The sequence below is a fragment of the Peromyscus eremicus genome, chromosome 14, assembly GCF_949786415.1.
Source record: "Peromyscus eremicus chromosome 14, PerEre_H2_v1, whole genome shotgun sequence".
Taxonomy (NCBI): Eukaryota; Metazoa; Chordata; class Mammalia; order Rodentia; family Cricetidae; genus Peromyscus; species Peromyscus eremicus.
Genome location: NC_081430.1, coordinates 57738277 through 57755707, shown reverse-complemented (window position 1 = coordinate 57755707; position 17431 = coordinate 57738277). Strand labels below are relative to the sequence as shown.

Here is a 17431-nt window from a genome sequence, read left to right as displayed (position 1 = left end):
TGCCATAGCTTATCATTTCCATTCTATTCACTGACTCTCACGGACGAATTTCTAGTCAACATAAACACGAGATCCATGGATACTTCTCAAGATCTTTCTACAGGTTCCCTCCCCCAACAGAGATTAAATTCCTATTGTATTGGAAGTCTGTGTTCTAAATAAGCTTCATGGTCCAAAACTCCTACACTAGCAACACCACTATTATGGGCTCAAGATGGTCCTTGCATTCTTCCTTCATGTTTACATGGTTTTATTGAGCATGGAGCTGTATCAATAAGCTCACTACAAATAATCATGCAATAATCACCAAAACTTGTGATCCCTGAGCAGCCCGAACACCCTTCTGCACAATTACTGCCTATATCTCTATTCTTAATTAAACTCAATTTTGGATACATGCACACATCAGTCAGTGTAATAATGCTTTATATTAAGCCAATTTTCACAAATGAGTCAAAATGTCTTCCAAATGATTCTAATTCACACTTTAATGTGTGTGTGTGTGTGTGTGTGTGTGTGTGTGAATGGCTTTAAAAAAATCAAGAAAATACACTATTCACACACATGGACACACCCACAGACCTGACCGAAGAAGAACGGCTCAGCACAACTGTGTTCTTTCAGGAATACAGAGCAAAGAAGATCATTAGCAAGAATGAGATCCCATTTGCATTGGCTTTGTATTCGATCTTTCATTAGTCAGTCATTTAGACAATTTGGGATGTCTTTTATTTGATTTCTCTTGTATAAACAAACAGTGTCAGCTGTAACATAGACACAGACTCTGTTGCTGGTCTCCTACCTGGTGTAGAACAGTGTTTTCAGTAAATAGAAATGTCTGATTGCCTTGCAAAACATTCTTATAGTTGAATAAGGCTTATTTCTATTCATTATTATCTATCTATTTGGATAATGGCTCTTTCCTTGAACTATGTGTAGTATTAGCTTGAAAATGCATTTTAACAAAAGGAAAAATGAAGCCCTCATATTTTTCTCATCTCTATCTACACTGTAACTTCAAGAGGGGGGTTTGTATTACTTCTGTGGTGGACCTCAGCCCTAGACATGTACCCATACAGAGTCACAATAAAGCCCAGGATGAAGACTGGTCTCTTTTCACTGCTACCCTGTTTAGTTATTAACTCACTAATTCATGATTGGTAACTTTTAATTAGTATGGCTCACAGAAACCCAAGAGGTTTGCCATTGGATAATTGCCCTTGCTATATATATTCGTTATAGGCTCATTCTCAAAACTTTACCTCACCATCACATTGCTCAGCTTTTCATACATGTGCCTGCCAGTGGAATGCTCCATGTCCATTCCACATTAGAAACTGGTCTGCACATGGCTTTTTGCCATTAAATAATGACATAGACTATTACCATGGTCTAAATATCATATTTGAATACGTTTTTAAAAAACTACACAAGTAAAAACAAGAATTGTTGTCTAATTCTTACCTTGGCCTCCAGGTGTGAATAAGGAATTCTCCTTCCTAACCTATTCTAAGGGGCAAAGTGCAGAAGTCATGACAAAGAAAATGCTGTTTCCTCTCCACTGAGTATCGCTTTTCAGCTTTTACTAACAATCTGTTCAACAATCATTAATTGAGAGTGCACGTATTTCATTTTCTATTGAGAGAAAAATGAAGACTTTTGAACTCCCCAATAGCCTAGAAGTAGACAACTTCTACAATTTATACTGCTGGTGTCATCATAGCCAAAGAGGTGATAGGTATACGATCACATGCTGATTTCAAAATCTGCTGATGGTACTTTTGTTTCATCATATATTTTAAATTTTGACTTTGCTTAATTGATGTTTTTAATTTATTTATTACTTCTCACACTGGCCCAATCATAAAAGTAGAATAAAAACGCATAAACACAAATTATAAAATGTAATGTGTTCTAACTCCTGACACTTATCAAGAGGATAATTCAAAACAAAGAATGCACTGCTAGTCTTTGGGGGCGGATCTGAGAATACCACATATGTATTCATTTATGACTTCCATACCACAGTGGTCATCATTGATCAAGGACTAGCCTATGCTTCTCCATTCATCTCCTGTCTGTTGGGTAATTCATAATGTTAGTACCAATGTCGTCTCTACGAACTGCACAAGATGCAGAAGAGCCCTTCTAGTCCTAATTTGTATACAGAGCTACTGAAACATTGGTGTGGCTATTTAATCAATTATCTTCAATGTTTTATGTCTGTCTTATCAATAGACTACTTTGCATCAATCCCTACTGGGCACTGGCATAATGTTGGCCACTGTTAGGTATATTACATACTTTGTAATAATACAGTGATTATCTTAGGCAAACTACCCATAGCAAGAAAAGAATGTTGGCTTCAACTCACATCCAACATGGCTTCTTCTTGGGAAACTACAGAGCCCTTGACCATGGCAGATACTCCCATCATGTCACGTAGTTCCTTCACTCTGAGACATACAAGACACAGAATATGACAAAATTAAGATATCCTCACTCTTCATCCTTGCTTTGCAGCTTTTTTACTCGGTCAAGCACTTCTTGGAGTCATTTATTTTTTAAGAAAATAAATAATTTCAAACTAGCTACTGCAACAATTTGAAAACTCTCTTAATTGTACTGTCTATATATCATTAGGCAGAGAGGTAAGAGTAGTGACTTTTTCTTTGGAATTTGCTATTTTCTCTGTATATTAACAATTCTCCAAACTTATCATATATTTTCATAGTTGGACAATGCCTAACTATATCCATTGGTTTTATTTGCACATATATTTATTCATTCCCACATTGACCAATCATGAAAATATATTAAGATAAAGACCAAAATGAACTACACTGTATATTCCTGGTATCTAGGCATGTGACCATTTCAAATACAGACAATGGGCTATGGAACCATTGTAATGGACCTCAGAATGTATAAATGCACTCATTGTACCAACTTATATTTTACCAGCAGTCAGCAATGATCCAAGGTTGACCGTCTATTTCACTGGTTTATGCCCTCCTATCCATTAATGCACTGATATGTTAGAAATAAATGATAAGTCCCATGAGTCATAAAACACTAAGAACACACTTGATACTCCTAACCTGTATAAAGAGTATTCTTATATTAATAGTAATTCATTCTGGCATTCATAATGTATAACCAATAGAAGATTTAATATCCATCCCTGATCAATCAATGGGAAAGGGTTGGTCATCACTAATCACATACTTTAAAATGATGTATTGAGTATTCTTTTTGAGGAGGGGTGTTTTGAGACAGGGTTTTTCTGTGTAGGTCTGGCTGTCTTGGAATTGGCTTTGTAGACCAGGTTGGCCTTGAACTCAGAGATCTACCTGCCTCTGCCTCCAGAATTAAAAACCTCCAGGGATTAAAGGCATGTGCCACCATGACTGGTGATATAATGCATGGAATTCTCTTAAGCAAATCACTCAAAACAAGATAACACTGGAGGATAATCAGGATGGCTCACATTCCTCGGTGCAGGCAGGCAGAGCCTCCAGCCGTGGAGGATGCTCCAATCGGACAGTATGTCCAATCCGGGGACTAATGAGCAGAGAAAACAAAACTAGCTTTTTAAAAAAACTTTCCTAGTAATGTCTTGTGCTTTTCACCTACTACTGGCCATTCAGGGTACCACTTTTGGAATATATTTAATCTTATCTTTTAATAAGATGGAAATTTTCAAACTTGCTCAGAATGTGGCATTGTATGTAATTTACACTGCTAGAATGTCATCATCAGAAAAAAATATGTTTTAAAGGTGGCATAATGTATTCTGTACATACTGATCTATTTCATGGCTCTCATATTTTGAGAATTAGACAGTGCTTTACCTATTTTATTTTGAAGACTAATTGACTGAGTCTCACATTGATAGAATTATAAAAAAAATGAATGGAATTTATAACATCAGAAAAAATTGAATATATTCTACGGTCCTGCAAGAACACTTGAAATAAAGGAAATAGATTATAGTTCTTCTTTGGTAGACCTTCAGAGCTCCAGAAATGCAGTCATCCATGTGGCTCATGTGCCACCAGTGATCATTATCAATCATGACTTTTTCCAGTCACTACTCCTTTATTGTCTGTTAATTAGTTCAATAATCAACTAAAAATAATTTGAGGACCTATTATTCCAACAACCCTACAAATCTATCTTATTCCTACTCTGTGTGGAATTGTTCTAAGCTTAAGTAATTATCCTCAGTGTTTGATAAATTAATTGACAACTTCCATTCATTTCTGTGGCTCTCACTGGTATGGAGCAGCCATCCTTGGTGCCATACTATATTTTTCAGTCACACATTGAGTTCTGTTAAGTAAACCATCAAACCTGAAGAAGGAATCCTGGCCAATCTTCACAGTGGTCTGTCCAGCTCTACCCATGATGTCAGCACAGCTCCCAGCCATGGAGGCATCCCCCAGTCAGCAAAGGTCTAAGGAATGCAAAGCAGACGAGATAAAGACAAAATGAAGACATTGCTATTGACCTCTGACCCTCACTTCTTCAGGCCTAGGTAATCATTTATACGATGAGGTTATCTATTTAATTAGCTCTTAAATAAATAAGGGCAAGCTTAGCAATGATTTGGACATTCATAACATTATGCTTTATATCATAACTTTCAGCATTTGCTGAAAAGCAGATGTATAAGATTCCTACCTGACCTAAAAAGTATTTCTTGTTCATCATGTATTTTTATAATCGGACCACATTTATTTATTTTTATTTGTACATTTATTGATTCTTGCACTGATCTCATTATAAGAACGTCAGAAAATATATATTTCCATATATACACACACACACACACACACACACACACACACACACACACACACACACAGAGAAGTCAATTCCACCTCTACTATTGACAAGTGGACTTTATGATGCACATAAAGTCACTATTTGTTAACTCATATATCCCATCACAGTCATCATTAATCCAACATTGGCCTCATTTTTCTCCATTGTGAATATAAATGTGTCTCCTTCAATAACTACCCTCCTTTTTATATATAAGTATAATCTCATACATTCTTTTATACTAACTTCATATATGTTCTCTGTTACACTTTGACCTAGTGTGAATATATTTCACATCTTAGTAGCACAGTGACTAACCTTCCATCAAAATGATGACAAGAATGTTGGCCAGATCTCACATCATCCCAAGCAACTGATAGGCTGGCAGGCATTGAAGATGAACAGATCACCTTGGAAGAATTCATTCTAAGGAGCACAGAGCAAAGCAGGGGACAAACAGTGACAACTCTGCTATCAATCTTTATGTAGCCACATATCTTTTGTGTTGCATCTTGGTGTTTCAGACACATAGTCATCATGTATGAATCAAATGCCACCGGTGGTCAACATCAAGCCAAGATTAGTTCTCCCTTTCTCTAACTATTTCTATGTTGCCTATTAATTACTTAATTATCAACTCTATGATTAGTAACTGCTGCCCCCACAAAAAATAAATCTAGGAGTCTGATTATACCTAATCTGTACGTGGATTCTCTATAATATATCCACCATATTAATAATACACTAGTTATCACATTTGTATTAACAATGGACAATTTCATGTAGTCCCCATATCTCCCATTGGTATTCAGATAGCCCTCTCTACAATACCCACTGTTTAGACACTATATTAGACCATCACTAACTACACTATACACTGTTTAAACACTATATTAAACCACTCAAACCAAGACAAGGAGATTTCTGTAACTCACACTGGTTTTGTTTTCCTCCTCAGCAGGGTACGAATGGAGCCCTTGACCTTTGGGGATCCTCTAATTACATGGTCCATCCTGTACAGAGAGGAGGGGAGAGAGGAGAGGAAAGGGGAGGGAAGAAGAGGGGTGAGGAGAGGAGAGGCCAGAAGGGGAGGGGAGAGGAGAGAATAATGAAATGCTAACAGAGAAGGCAGCAAGGGTGAAAACACTGGAAATCATATCTGTCCCAGGCTCTATACAAAGACACACGCCGGTGCTGCTGGCCATGGATAAACACGTCAGCCACCCGAGAGTATCCACTCCAATGAGAGTGCACCAACAAAATTTTGTTTGTTTGTTTTTAAAAGCCACACTTCTTACATTGTCTTCTATGATTATCTGCCATCTGAACCATTCATGCAAGCCTTCTCAATTTAAAACTGTTTACACTATTGTTTTATAAAATGAGTATTTTCAAACTTCCAGCTAACCAAGAAAATTGATACTATCTGTTACTGACATTATTTCAACTGTACACACAAACAGCTGTATGCTACTTGCTTCTCTTTGGATTACATATTTTCAGTGTACTAAGGGGGTTTGTTTTGGCCTTAAAATTCATGTTTGTAACTGAATAATGTTTCACCAACTTATCTCCATTGTTTTCTATATTTCTTGGAATTCAAGGAATTAAAAGAATAGTATGAAATAGGTGAAGACAGAGATAGTGTCTGCTGCAGGATGGACCTCAGAGACAGACACATGTACATCATCCTGTATACTACATGACTATACTACCTGTGTCCATCATCATTCTAGCCTGACTTTAGTCACCTCTGTTCCCTTCCATTTTGGCTCTTGATTGAATCATTAATTCACTTGTAAGAATGGAAACCGTATTATTCCCCCAAACACTGAAACAGACTGGAAGTCACTCCTCTCTAAAGACTGAGTTCACTCCAACCTGTCTTCTTCAATGAGGAGCCTGGGTTCATCAAGCAAGGCTAACTCAGTGTTTTATTTCATGTTAAGTCCATATGTGTCATTGGTTATACTTGGCTTAATGCAGCCATAGTTTTTATTGAATATATTCGTTTGTGTTTATGAGTGTACATGCCAAGAATATGTGCATGGAGGCCAGGGTTCAACATTTGGGAATCTGTTTTCTTTCCACCATGTGGGTACTCGAGACAATATTAGGTCAGTAGACTTTGCAGCAAGTGCCTTCATCTACTGAGCCATCTACCAGCCCCAGATCAGATACTTTTCAATATTGAAGTAACTAACCTTAAACAGACCACATAAAACACAAGGACGCTAACTAGTACTCACGTTGTCCAAAGTACAATGCAGAGACAGAAACGTTGTACTGGTGACCACGAGAATGCAGAAATCACGGCAGGAGCACCCATTCTGAGGAGTACAGAGCAGAGCACAAGACACAAAATGGCACTCTCCTTCAAGGATCCGTGCTCATCTACTTATCTTTCATGTTGGACCTTAGAGTTTCAGACAGGTATTAGTCATCGTGTCTCTCATACCTTGGTAAATGTCATCATTGGTCCAGAAAAGGCTTGATCTCTCCTCCCTATCAACACTTTTCAATAAGCCAATAGTTCACTAGGAATGCCTATGATACACAGACATTCAACAGGAGCACAGCTCGCTGACATGTTTAGATTGGAGCTCACATTAATGTATTCACATGTACTATTCGCCATGCTCATAATTTGTACATGCTTAGTACACAAGCTCATCATCATCTCAAATGACAATGTGAAAGTGAATCTATAGGATTATATTTCAGGCTTTGTAAAATAAAGTGATGTCTGGAAAAACATACACAAGACCTATGGCTGTCACCCAAACTTACCTGAATACAGTTTATAAACAGGGAATTCACTGCCAGCTTATACACCTTCACTGGGGGAAGTAAAAAAAAAAAAAGAACAAAGGTAATAAATGATTATTAAAGGTGGATAACAATCATGGTTTCCAACTTTGATTTAGAGTAATATATCTATTCCTTAACTAAATAACATAATTTATCTCCTAAAGAAACAAACAAATTTAATTATGTCCAGGGATTCAGAACAGAAACTGTGGCTGTGAGGTGAACTGCATGTATTGTCCTTAGTGAAAGAAGAAGGAACAAGGCCCCATACAAAAGTGGACTCAGGTATTCTCATCATGCGTAAATAGATGAGCAAGGAGTTCCGACTAATGTTGTGGTCCATGGGGACATACTGATGTCCCTTGGACATAAATGTACTTTTCCTTGCAATTCTACCCAGGAGCAGATGTGTTGGCTCATAAGAACTTTTCATTTTGAGTTTTGAGCATCACTAACTGTTTGCAGAATGTGTGCTGGAAATGTATCTCTTAGGACATGTGAGCCTGAGCTTACGTTGCTTTGTCAACTTTGTCATAGAAGTTCTAAGCAGGTTAAGGTAATATGTGAGTATGGCTTGAAATTTAGAAGAGACTAATCTTCTAAATTAGTAATCAGTAATATGAACTAGAATATTAATACAAAATTGGAAATACAAAAAATATAATATAGATATAAATAAGGAATTTGGTGTTTAGGATATTTGTAAGGCTCCTTTTCAGAAATGTTAATGAAATAATATTGTCTAATTTATGCAAAAATGACTAGTTTTTACACTACTATTATGTTGGGAAACTGTACAAGTTGTGCATGTAAACACTATGTCAGATACTAGTCATCCCTAAAATAGACTGGAAGGAACAGGATTATTTTCAACAAAACCACAGATATAGATATGGGCATAAGAATAAACAAGGGACAGAGAAATGCATAGAGTATGGCCCCATTCAAATGTGAATGTTTAAAACTGATATATTGGAGAACAAAAGTGTGATACTGGTGAGCACGGTTTGGCAATTTACAGGGAAGGCTGGATAAGAAAGTTGAGTGAGTATTAGTAAACTGCACCGAGAAAGGTAGAATAAAATCTGGTGTAGTGCCACAGAAGGTGTAAATGTGGCTAAAAGAGAGGTAGTGATTTGGTAAAACAGAAAAGAGAAATGAATATGGGAATGTGGAAAAAAATGGCTTAGCAAAAAAAAAATACCTGTAACTTGATATTAATATTCTATAACTTGTAAATTTAGTAGAAGAAAAGGGAACCTACCAGCAGACAAAAGAGTAAGGTGAAACAGAAAAGAATATGAAAGTATGTGAAAGTTGGATTAGGACTTTGGTTTTCCAATTTGCTGTTAAAATTATCACTATATAATTAATGCTATACACACTGCTTACATACATAACAAGATCCAACCAAAGTGTGAGTCAAAAGTAGGTAACAGTCACAGTTTGTCACAGGCTGTCAAAATGGCACCAGAAAAACACTAGAAGACTGGAACAGTCTCTGAAAACATCAGTAAGTCAGGCAGGCTTTCTGAAGAAGAAAAAGCAGAAAAACAAAAAGAAACAATGAGAAGATTCTTCCTGAATATCTTCTGGTTACTTGTCATAACCAAGGGAGAAACGAGCAGGATTTCATTCTAAGCAATTGGGTAATTGGAGCCCATTTAGTGAATTTATCTTAAACATTACACTGATTGAGAAAATGGACATCTAAGTTCTACTTAGCATTTTACTGATTATGTTTCACACTCTATAAGTATGGGAAATTAGTACTACTATAAAATGGCAGTTTGAAAAAAAAAAAAAGAGGTCCACAGGAAATTGGCATATGCCAGTGAGACTCCATACAAAGCTTACCATGATAAGGTACAGAGCAAGGTGGCCCCCAGATTTCAGAACACAGGGCAAGGATCAATTAGCACACAAACACCCCGAGATCTCATTACTGGTCGTGGATGGGGTCCATCACTACATGACCACCTGCAGGGAAAAGTGGCTTAGGTGTTGCATGGATAATTCTGATACAAAATGGGAGACTATTCTGTGTGGGGACCAGAACAGGTTCCACGTGAAGCCATTTATAAGTGATTACTTTCTGAAATCTACTAATGCAAAAACACCTTAAGGACAGTGTACATACCTATAATTTGATATCCCAGGAGGGTCAGACAGTTGACTATGAGTCGACAGGGCTATGAGAAATCACAGGAACCAGAGGGCAAGCAGACAGTGAATGTGCATGTGCGTGTGTGTGTGTGTGTGTGTGTGTGTGTGTGTGTGTGTGTGTATGTGTGTAAGACTGTGTGTGGATGTTTCCAGGTCAGCACTCTAGGGTTATCAGTACAGTGGACCTGTATGAAGGGAACAGAGCAGAGCAGAGAAGAAACAGAAAAAGTTGAGAGTCTGTAGGACATCACTCTGTGCCCTCTGCTTTACCTAGGCTGCACCTGTTGCTCTTCCCGGGCGGGGCACACTACATTCTTGCCATTGTCAAGGAAAAATGACTGGCCCTTTTCTTAGCCAACTGTGCTGCCCTGCACTAGGTCAGCAGCTCATCTCCCCCCATCTCTGCCCAAGACCTGTGGATACTCCAGGCTGAGATTTTTGTTTTCCACTCCCACATCTGTCAAAGTCTCAACCACTTTTCCCCGATTCTGCTTAGCTGCCAGCCATGTTTCCTTGGTCAATGGATGTAGGCCCGTTCCACAGGACTGGTCCTGCTCTCTCTCTCCACCCCCAGCATCTAGGAGAGCACCCGAGGCGGCCCAAGGGCCATTGCTCTGTGTCTGACCTCAGATTTCGGATAAAACGGCTGTCATGGAGAAACACTCAGACTCCACCAGATCTCATCATCAGTCCCGGGTTGTGTGCTCTCTCTGGAGCCCTCGGGATGGGCTCACTCACTGGTCAGTGTGACACACTCAGGAGGCCACACTAGAGGAGGCTACTCTGCTCTGGGACACCTCACCAGCTGTTCTTCCAGACAGCAGCAAGTTCGCTCTCTGCCTTATCCTGCCTAAACCATGAGGCTTTCCTGGAGACCCTCCTCACCTGTCCACAGGTGCCCACAGGAGGACCAATGCTGCAGCTGTCTGCCACCAGGTGCTCTGGACTGAAATCAAGGCAGGCCGGGCACTCTCGACCTCAGCAAACTTGTGCCATCACTGTGGTCTCCTCTCTGGAGGGTAGAAGGCAGAGAAGGGAATAGAAATATTGAGACTCTCTCTCTTCTTGCTGACCCACCATGTCTCCTTTCAAGGGGGCTGCCTACAGGCTTTCTCTCTAAGGGATTGGGCTTCAGTTCCCCATGATAGGGTAGATTGCCAATCTCAGGCTGACTCAAATACAAGGCAGACCACAGTCTGCACCACCCTTGATTCTGAGTGATGTTATCAAATATCTGTGCAGCCCAGGAAGCACAGGTCCACAAGGGACGGGCATATGCCTATGGGCCTCCATCCACAGCTTAGCACATGAAGGTAGTCATCGGGAAGGAATGACCTCAGATTTCTGGATACTTGGCGTTCATCGAGTATCACTCACATGCCACCAGATCTCATCATTGGTCGTGGATGTGCCCCCTCTCTCCTTGGCCAGTTTCAGGGCTGCACTTCTTAGGTGGTGCAGGGAACATTCTGAGCACAGAATGAGAGACTGTTCTGTGTGGTGATCCATAACAGGATCCCCTCAAAACCAGTCATAAGTGATTACTTTCTGGACTCTACTAATGCAAAAACACCTTAAGGCCAGTGCACATACCTATAATTTGGTCCCAGAAGAAGGTCAGATGGTTGGCTCTCAGTCTACAGGGCTCTGAGCTTAGTCCGGTGCCCCCAGGACTTGCAGAGTTTGTGTGTGTGTGTGTGTGTGTGTGTGTGTGTGTGTGTGTGTGTGTGTGTGTTGTGTGTATGTGTTTGTGTTAGTAGGCTGGAGATGGTCTCCAAGTCTGAACCCTGGCGCCATGAGTCTTGTGGGTGGTTCTGGAGGGAACAGAGCAGAGAAGAAACAGAAAAAGTTGAGAGTCTGTAGGACATCACTCTGTGCCCTCTGCTTTACCTAGGCTGCACCTGTTGCTCTTCCCGGGTGGGGCGCACTACATTCTTGCCATTGTCAAGGAAAAATGACTGGCCCTTTTCTTAGCAAACTGTGCTGTCCTGCACTAGGTCAGCAGCTCATCTCCCCCCATCTCTGCCCAAGACCTGTGGATACTCCAGGCTGAGATTTTTGTTTTCCACTCCCACATCTCTCAAAGTCCCAACCACTTTTCCCCGACTCTGCCCCCTCCAGTCATGTTTCCTTGGCCAATGGACGTCAGTCTGGTCCACAGGACTGGTCCTGCTCTCTCTCTCTCTCCGCCCCCATCATCTAGGAGAGCACCCGAGGCGGCCAAAGGGCCATTGCTGTGTCTGACCTCAGATTTCGGATAAAACGGCTGTCATGGAGAAACACTCAGACTCCACCAGATCTCATCATCAGTCCCGGGTTGGGTGCTCTCTCTGGAGCCCTCGGGATGGGCTCACTCACTGGTCAGTGTGGCACACTCGGGAGGCCACACTAGAGGAGGCTACTCTGCTCTGGGACACCTCACCAGCTGTTCTTCCAGACAGCAGCAAGTTCACTGTTTGCCTTACCCAGCCAAAACCATGAGGCTTTCCTGGAGACCCTCCTCACCTGTGCATAGGTGCCCACAAGAGGACCAATGCTGCAGCTGTCTGCCACCACGTCCTAGGGACTGATATTTCTTTCCTTGAATTCTTCTTCAGTGTCTAATCTTCAGTGTCTTTTCAATATCTCTGTGTTGGTGAATTCAGAGAATCTCATGTAAATTTTAGACTTCCTTAATTGCTGTTACCTTTTGTATTTTATTTTTTTGCCTGTCCCTTTTCCTCTGTCCATTTTTTTCTTTTCTTTTCTTTTTTTTTGGGCCCTCTTCTTCAGAGTTAATTTATATAGAGTCAGATAGTCTTATGACCAATTATTTTCTTTACTACCCTGTATTACATATGGTTTACTATTTCCATACCTTTAATTCTTATGGAATTCCTCTTCTCTATTTTGCTGTCATTGTTATGTTCTTGTGATAACATTTTAGGACAACTGCTGGCCTTTTTTGGTTAGACTAGCATCTCTAACTTGGCACAAGATACTGCCATATATCCTGGCCTTCACTTTCTATTATTCTTTAATTCATCAATCATCAATCAAATGCTCTCATAATGTATCATTACTTTCAGAGTGAGCCCATTTTCTAACATCTATATTGAATCCTTGATTATTTATATGATGAGCTCATATATCACGAATATATTAAAATTGTGTTAATTACCCTCCAAACTGTACAGATTTAATGAATCAGTGGCACAATCTCTTCAATATTGTAGACAGTTTGCCTTTTACAGTCAGCATACATTACTTCTCCCAGTATCATATTAACAGTGGGTTTCTTGGAAATGTGTAATTTCACGACACTTATGCAGATAGCAGCCTCCAACAGCAGAACCCTGCTGCTCATGTCTTCCCTCAGCTCTACACAGCACTGTCGCTCTAGTCTGCTGTACTTGGAGAAATCTGTCAGTCCATTTGAAATCATTTCTTGGGGTGTGTAGACCACATCAATGCACCCCTCCATTTTTCTTTGATGTTTTCTTACATTGAACTACTTTGGTGTTACATTATAATTTAGAAATTATTCATATCATTTTTTACAAAGTGACCTAGTTCAAAGTAAATAAGAAGATAGACATTATCTGTAAGTTCCTCCATCCCATCTTTATATAACATTATGATCAACATGATCCCTGCTTCTTTTTGGAATTAGTACATTGGTGTAAATCCATAGGGATTTTTACCTTAGTCATCATTTTTATAATTGGATGAATATTTCCTCTTTTCTGTTTTCCTTTATACTTTTCTATTTTCGTTTTTGGAATGATATTGAAGGAATTAAATTAAAACATGAAATATGTGAACATGAAGTGCACATCTGCCAGATGGACCTCGATGGATCCATCCAAAAGTGATGGATCTATCACTTTTGAGCTCAGAGACTGACAGATGAGTATCTCTCTGGAATTATACTGATTCTGTTCATCAATCATCCATTCACTTTAATATTGACTGTTTATTTAATCATTTATTTAATATTAACAATGGAAATCTCCATTATTCTCCCTGAACACTGAGAGAGGCTGGAAGCTCACATCAATTCTCCTTCAGTGATAAGCCTTGGTTTTGTACAGGCATGTCCAATTCAATGTTCTAATTCATGATACTTTAATTTATTTCATCTATCACTTTTGAGCTAATGAAATAATATTGCACATTATTTTTTAAACACTTATTTATCTGTTTTGGGGAAGAGAGCTGAGGAAGTAATAGGAGAACTTTAGGGTTCTAAGTATCCAGCTAAGGTCATCAGGCTTTAGTGTTGAGTCATCCCACTGCCCCATCCTTCTCACTGTTAGATAATGAAGTGACTAACTTTTGGCAAACCACCTAAATCATGTCAATACTATCACCTAGCACTCACTTAGGCTCTAAGTCCTAATGCAGATAGGCAACAGGTCAGCTGGTGAGCATGGAAGATGGCGTGATCCCCTTAGGAATGCTCATTCTAGTGAGTGCAACACACAGCAGAGGCTGAAATATGACAGAACTTTTCCTAACTTTGATTATCCACTTATCTTTGGGTTGGACTTTCAAGTTCCAGCTATCTGGTCCTATCATCTGACACTCAGATGCTGACATTTGTCATTTACCAGTCCCCTTTACTTATTTCTATTTTTCTGACTGTTTTATACTAGATAAACATAAAAATTTTGAGTTTTGTATTAATTACTATTTAACCGTCAATTTATAGGTTGTAGAATGCAAATTAAACACATATATATGGTACATAATAATAACATCTGTGTAGAAAATTGTTTTGTTTGCCCAATGCTTTTCTTTAAATTTGTGGCCACCATGTAAGGAACACACACATTATTGTAGATTAGTTTGTTATTTACTGCATAAATTTGATCAAATCAAGGTGATTGACTTATGTATGTGCTTATCACTTCTCTAAATATGATACTATAGGTCTATAGGAACTATAATCACCAGTCTGCTCATAATCTAGTACAGTGTTGACAATCTCATTAGGTATTTTTGTAATTGAACAATTCTTCACTTATGGTAAAAAAAAAAAAAAAAAAAAAACCTAAATCTAATTATATTGAACCCAAGGAAAATATCAGCACGCCAAAGTGTGACTAGTGGGTGATTATTACAGAAAAATCAGATGGTGTTTGTTTTGTGTTGGGCATCAAAGTCATGGCACATCTTACCTGTTATATTGAGTGAGGTAGAACAAACCAAAGGGTGACCCTGTGAACTCTCAATATGAACATTGGCCTTGCAATGCCACTTACATATAAGAAAATAGAAAAACATGGATCACAAAAAACATAAAAACACAAGCCCTTAAGAGTTTATCATTTTCTGTCCAATGATTTTTCATTTGAATCTGTGACTCTTTGGTAAGTGACTTGTGTGAGGCTCAAGACCGAAAAGTAGCCATATTCCACATCGTGTCTGTTAATAAGATACATGAAGTTTAACAAACTTCACATTTCAGTCCAGCACCTAAAGGAGAAAGAGAACTCTGCAGCTATTTTTCTCAGGTCTCTGCTGCCAAGTCTCCATCAAAGCAGGACTCATGTAAGATCATAAAGGCAATTAGTGAGACATCCATTCCCCTGGTCCATATATCCAGCCTTTCCCTTATATCACTACTATGTCGTTTAGTTTTTCTTGATATTTATTTATATTTCTCTTCACAGTATATACTTCAGTCTTGTCATAGATCAAGAGCAATGATCAACTGTTGCTTGGGTTATTCAAAGTGGATGAAACAATGGGTTAATTTATTGTTTATTTCAATTTATATGAATATTCATTTTTCTTATTGTATATTTTAATATATTTAATATTTTTATATTGTATATTTTAATATTTAATACTAATGAGTATTGATTGCAAATGGCTCACATGCAACAGTTGTCAACCTTGGTTTTGACTGGCTATCACCTGACAGTAATACAGACTAGGTCATGAAGAAATATACATGAATAACAAAGCATAAGAATAATATCCATAAGGACGAATAACACACACCTCTGAATTTTTCCATTAGAAAAAGTAAATTACTCCATGACTGTCCTCGGTGCCATATGCATGGAAAAATTACTACCAAGCTTCTGTCAAATTGATATTAAAATTGGCAAGGTTGGCACCTTTGATGGTAGGAAATAGGTAAAAAAATAAATAAATAAAATGCCATTTTTCAAAGAGACCCTGACAAAGACAACATTGGCTGTTACATTTGTCCCACATTCTAGCACAGAGAAGCAAGCCACAAGCCACTCACCATGGAAGAATATGCCATTCTTCAGGAGAACATCCACACGTAGTCTTCCCAAGAGCATCCTCTCTATGAAGCGTGGGGTAAAGCATAACACAGCTGAGATAGTGGAACAGTCCATATCATCCTTCACATGGTCATTCATTTATCAATCATTATTAAAAAATTAATTCCATTTCTTCAGAAAATGAACAAATGTGACCTTCCCTCAGAACATAGTTGTGGTCTACAGTTGAAATGAGTACATGACTCTTAAACAAAAGCTCACAGTGAGGACCCACGTACTTCTCCTACCAGGTCAGTGTGTCCAGTGTACATCATTACATTCTTATATCATCATGTATTTTACAATTGGATGATGCTTCATCCATCATCTTGGCTTTATCTTGATAGATTATATATTTCCTTGAGTTGTTCACTGGCCCAATTACAATAATAGCATGAGTATATGAACATGGAGAATATGTCTCTTCAGATATGACCTTAGTGTTACAGACACATATTCATTGACAAGGGCTCATATGCCACCCATGTTCATCATCAATCCAGGATTGGACCTGTTTTTCTCTATCACTTCTACTTTGTTTATTGATTGAATCACTAAATCACTTGTCTTGTCTACTACTTACACATGTCCCAAGATCTAAACTAGAGATACGACTAATGACTGGGTAACTGTGGAATATACAGAAATCTCCCCAGGAGAAGCAGTTCTGGGGAAAAGAGAACAGAACAAGGGATAAAAAACGACTCTCTCTCCACAGACCCTTGCTTCTGCATTTATCATTTATGTTGGACCTCGGAGTTTCAGACACATGTCATTCATCATCTGGGCCTCATATACCAGCAGTTATGATCACTGATCCAGGGACAGGCTAATCGCTCTTCATTCTTATCTACAGTGTTTGGTTAATAATCCATTAACCCACCAGTGATGTTTCTTGAAGCCAATGATATATATATGAAGAATATGCTATTTGGGATGTAATACCCACAGCCTTTTGTTATCTAAGGTCAACTTTTCATTATATCAGTTACTTAGTTAAAATATTCATCAGCATCCCAAATTGAGTGCACTAGACTTCTATCACTGCATATTTTTGAAACAGAGAGTAAACTGTCCAGGAACAATAAACAAGGTTTATACCTATTATTCACTTTGATTTCCAGATTCTGGTGAGAAATGCACTGCTGAGCACCAGCCATGGAGAATTCCAGCCCCAGCTCAGATGATTCCATTGGGAAGAACACAGAGCAGAGCAGATAAACATAAATTGAAAAGCTGGGACATTCTTTTTATAGACCTTTGGTTTTTAGCTTTTCTTTCTGAATTGACTTATTCACTCATTAATTTGATAAAGCATGCTTTTACCTTAACAAAATATA

General features: G+C 38.7%; 8 non-coding genes and 1 pseudogene across 8 annotated transcripts; all 9 read right to left on the bottom strand.

Annotated features, from left to right (window-relative positions):
* Positions 1 to 1977: 1977 nt before the first annotated feature.
* LOC131924789 (small nucleolar RNA SNORD113/SNORD114 family) lies at positions 1978 to 2045 on the bottom strand (annotated as a pseudogene).
* A 1961-nt stretch (positions 2046 to 4006) lies between these two features.
* LOC131924788 (small nucleolar RNA SNORD113/SNORD114 family) lies at positions 4007 to 4078 on the bottom strand. The gene has a single exon (XR_009383051.1). It is a non-coding gene; the product is annotated as a small nucleolar RNA SNORD113/SNORD114 family (small nucleolar RNA).
* Positions 4079 to 5335: 1257 nt separating this feature from the next.
* LOC131924762 (small nucleolar RNA SNORD113/SNORD114 family) lies at positions 5336 to 5407 on the bottom strand. Its single transcript, XR_009383044.1, has one exon. It is a non-coding gene; the product is annotated as a small nucleolar RNA SNORD113/SNORD114 family (small nucleolar RNA).
* A 1833-nt stretch (positions 5408 to 7240) lies between these two features.
* LOC131924761 (small nucleolar RNA SNORD113/SNORD114 family) lies at positions 7241 to 7313 on the bottom strand. The gene has a single exon (XR_009383043.1). It is a non-coding gene; the product is annotated as a small nucleolar RNA SNORD113/SNORD114 family (small nucleolar RNA).
* A 3113-nt stretch (positions 7314 to 10426) lies between these two features.
* Positions 10427 to 10501, bottom strand: LOC131924785 (small nucleolar RNA SNORD113/SNORD114 family). The gene has a single exon (XR_009383050.1). It is a non-coding gene; the product is annotated as a small nucleolar RNA SNORD113/SNORD114 family (small nucleolar RNA).
* Positions 10502 to 11136: 635 nt separating this feature from the next.
* Positions 11137 to 11211, bottom strand: LOC131924740 (small nucleolar RNA SNORD113/SNORD114 family). The gene has a single exon (XR_009383036.1). It is a non-coding gene; the product is annotated as a small nucleolar RNA SNORD113/SNORD114 family (small nucleolar RNA).
* Positions 11212 to 12046: 835 nt separating this feature from the next.
* Positions 12047 to 12121, bottom strand: LOC131924784 (small nucleolar RNA SNORD113/SNORD114 family). Its single transcript, XR_009383049.1, has one exon. It is a non-coding gene; the product is annotated as a small nucleolar RNA SNORD113/SNORD114 family (small nucleolar RNA).
* Positions 12122 to 16521: 4400 nt separating this feature from the next.
* LOC131924760 (small nucleolar RNA SNORD113/SNORD114 family) lies at positions 16522 to 16593 on the bottom strand. Its single transcript, XR_009383042.1, has one exon. It is a non-coding gene; the product is annotated as a small nucleolar RNA SNORD113/SNORD114 family (small nucleolar RNA).
* Positions 16594 to 16837: 244 nt separating this feature from the next.
* LOC131924737 (small nucleolar RNA SNORD113/SNORD114 family) lies at positions 16838 to 16912 on the bottom strand. Its single transcript, XR_009383033.1, has one exon. It is a non-coding gene; the product is annotated as a small nucleolar RNA SNORD113/SNORD114 family (small nucleolar RNA).
* Positions 16913 to 17431: the final 519 nt, after the last annotated feature.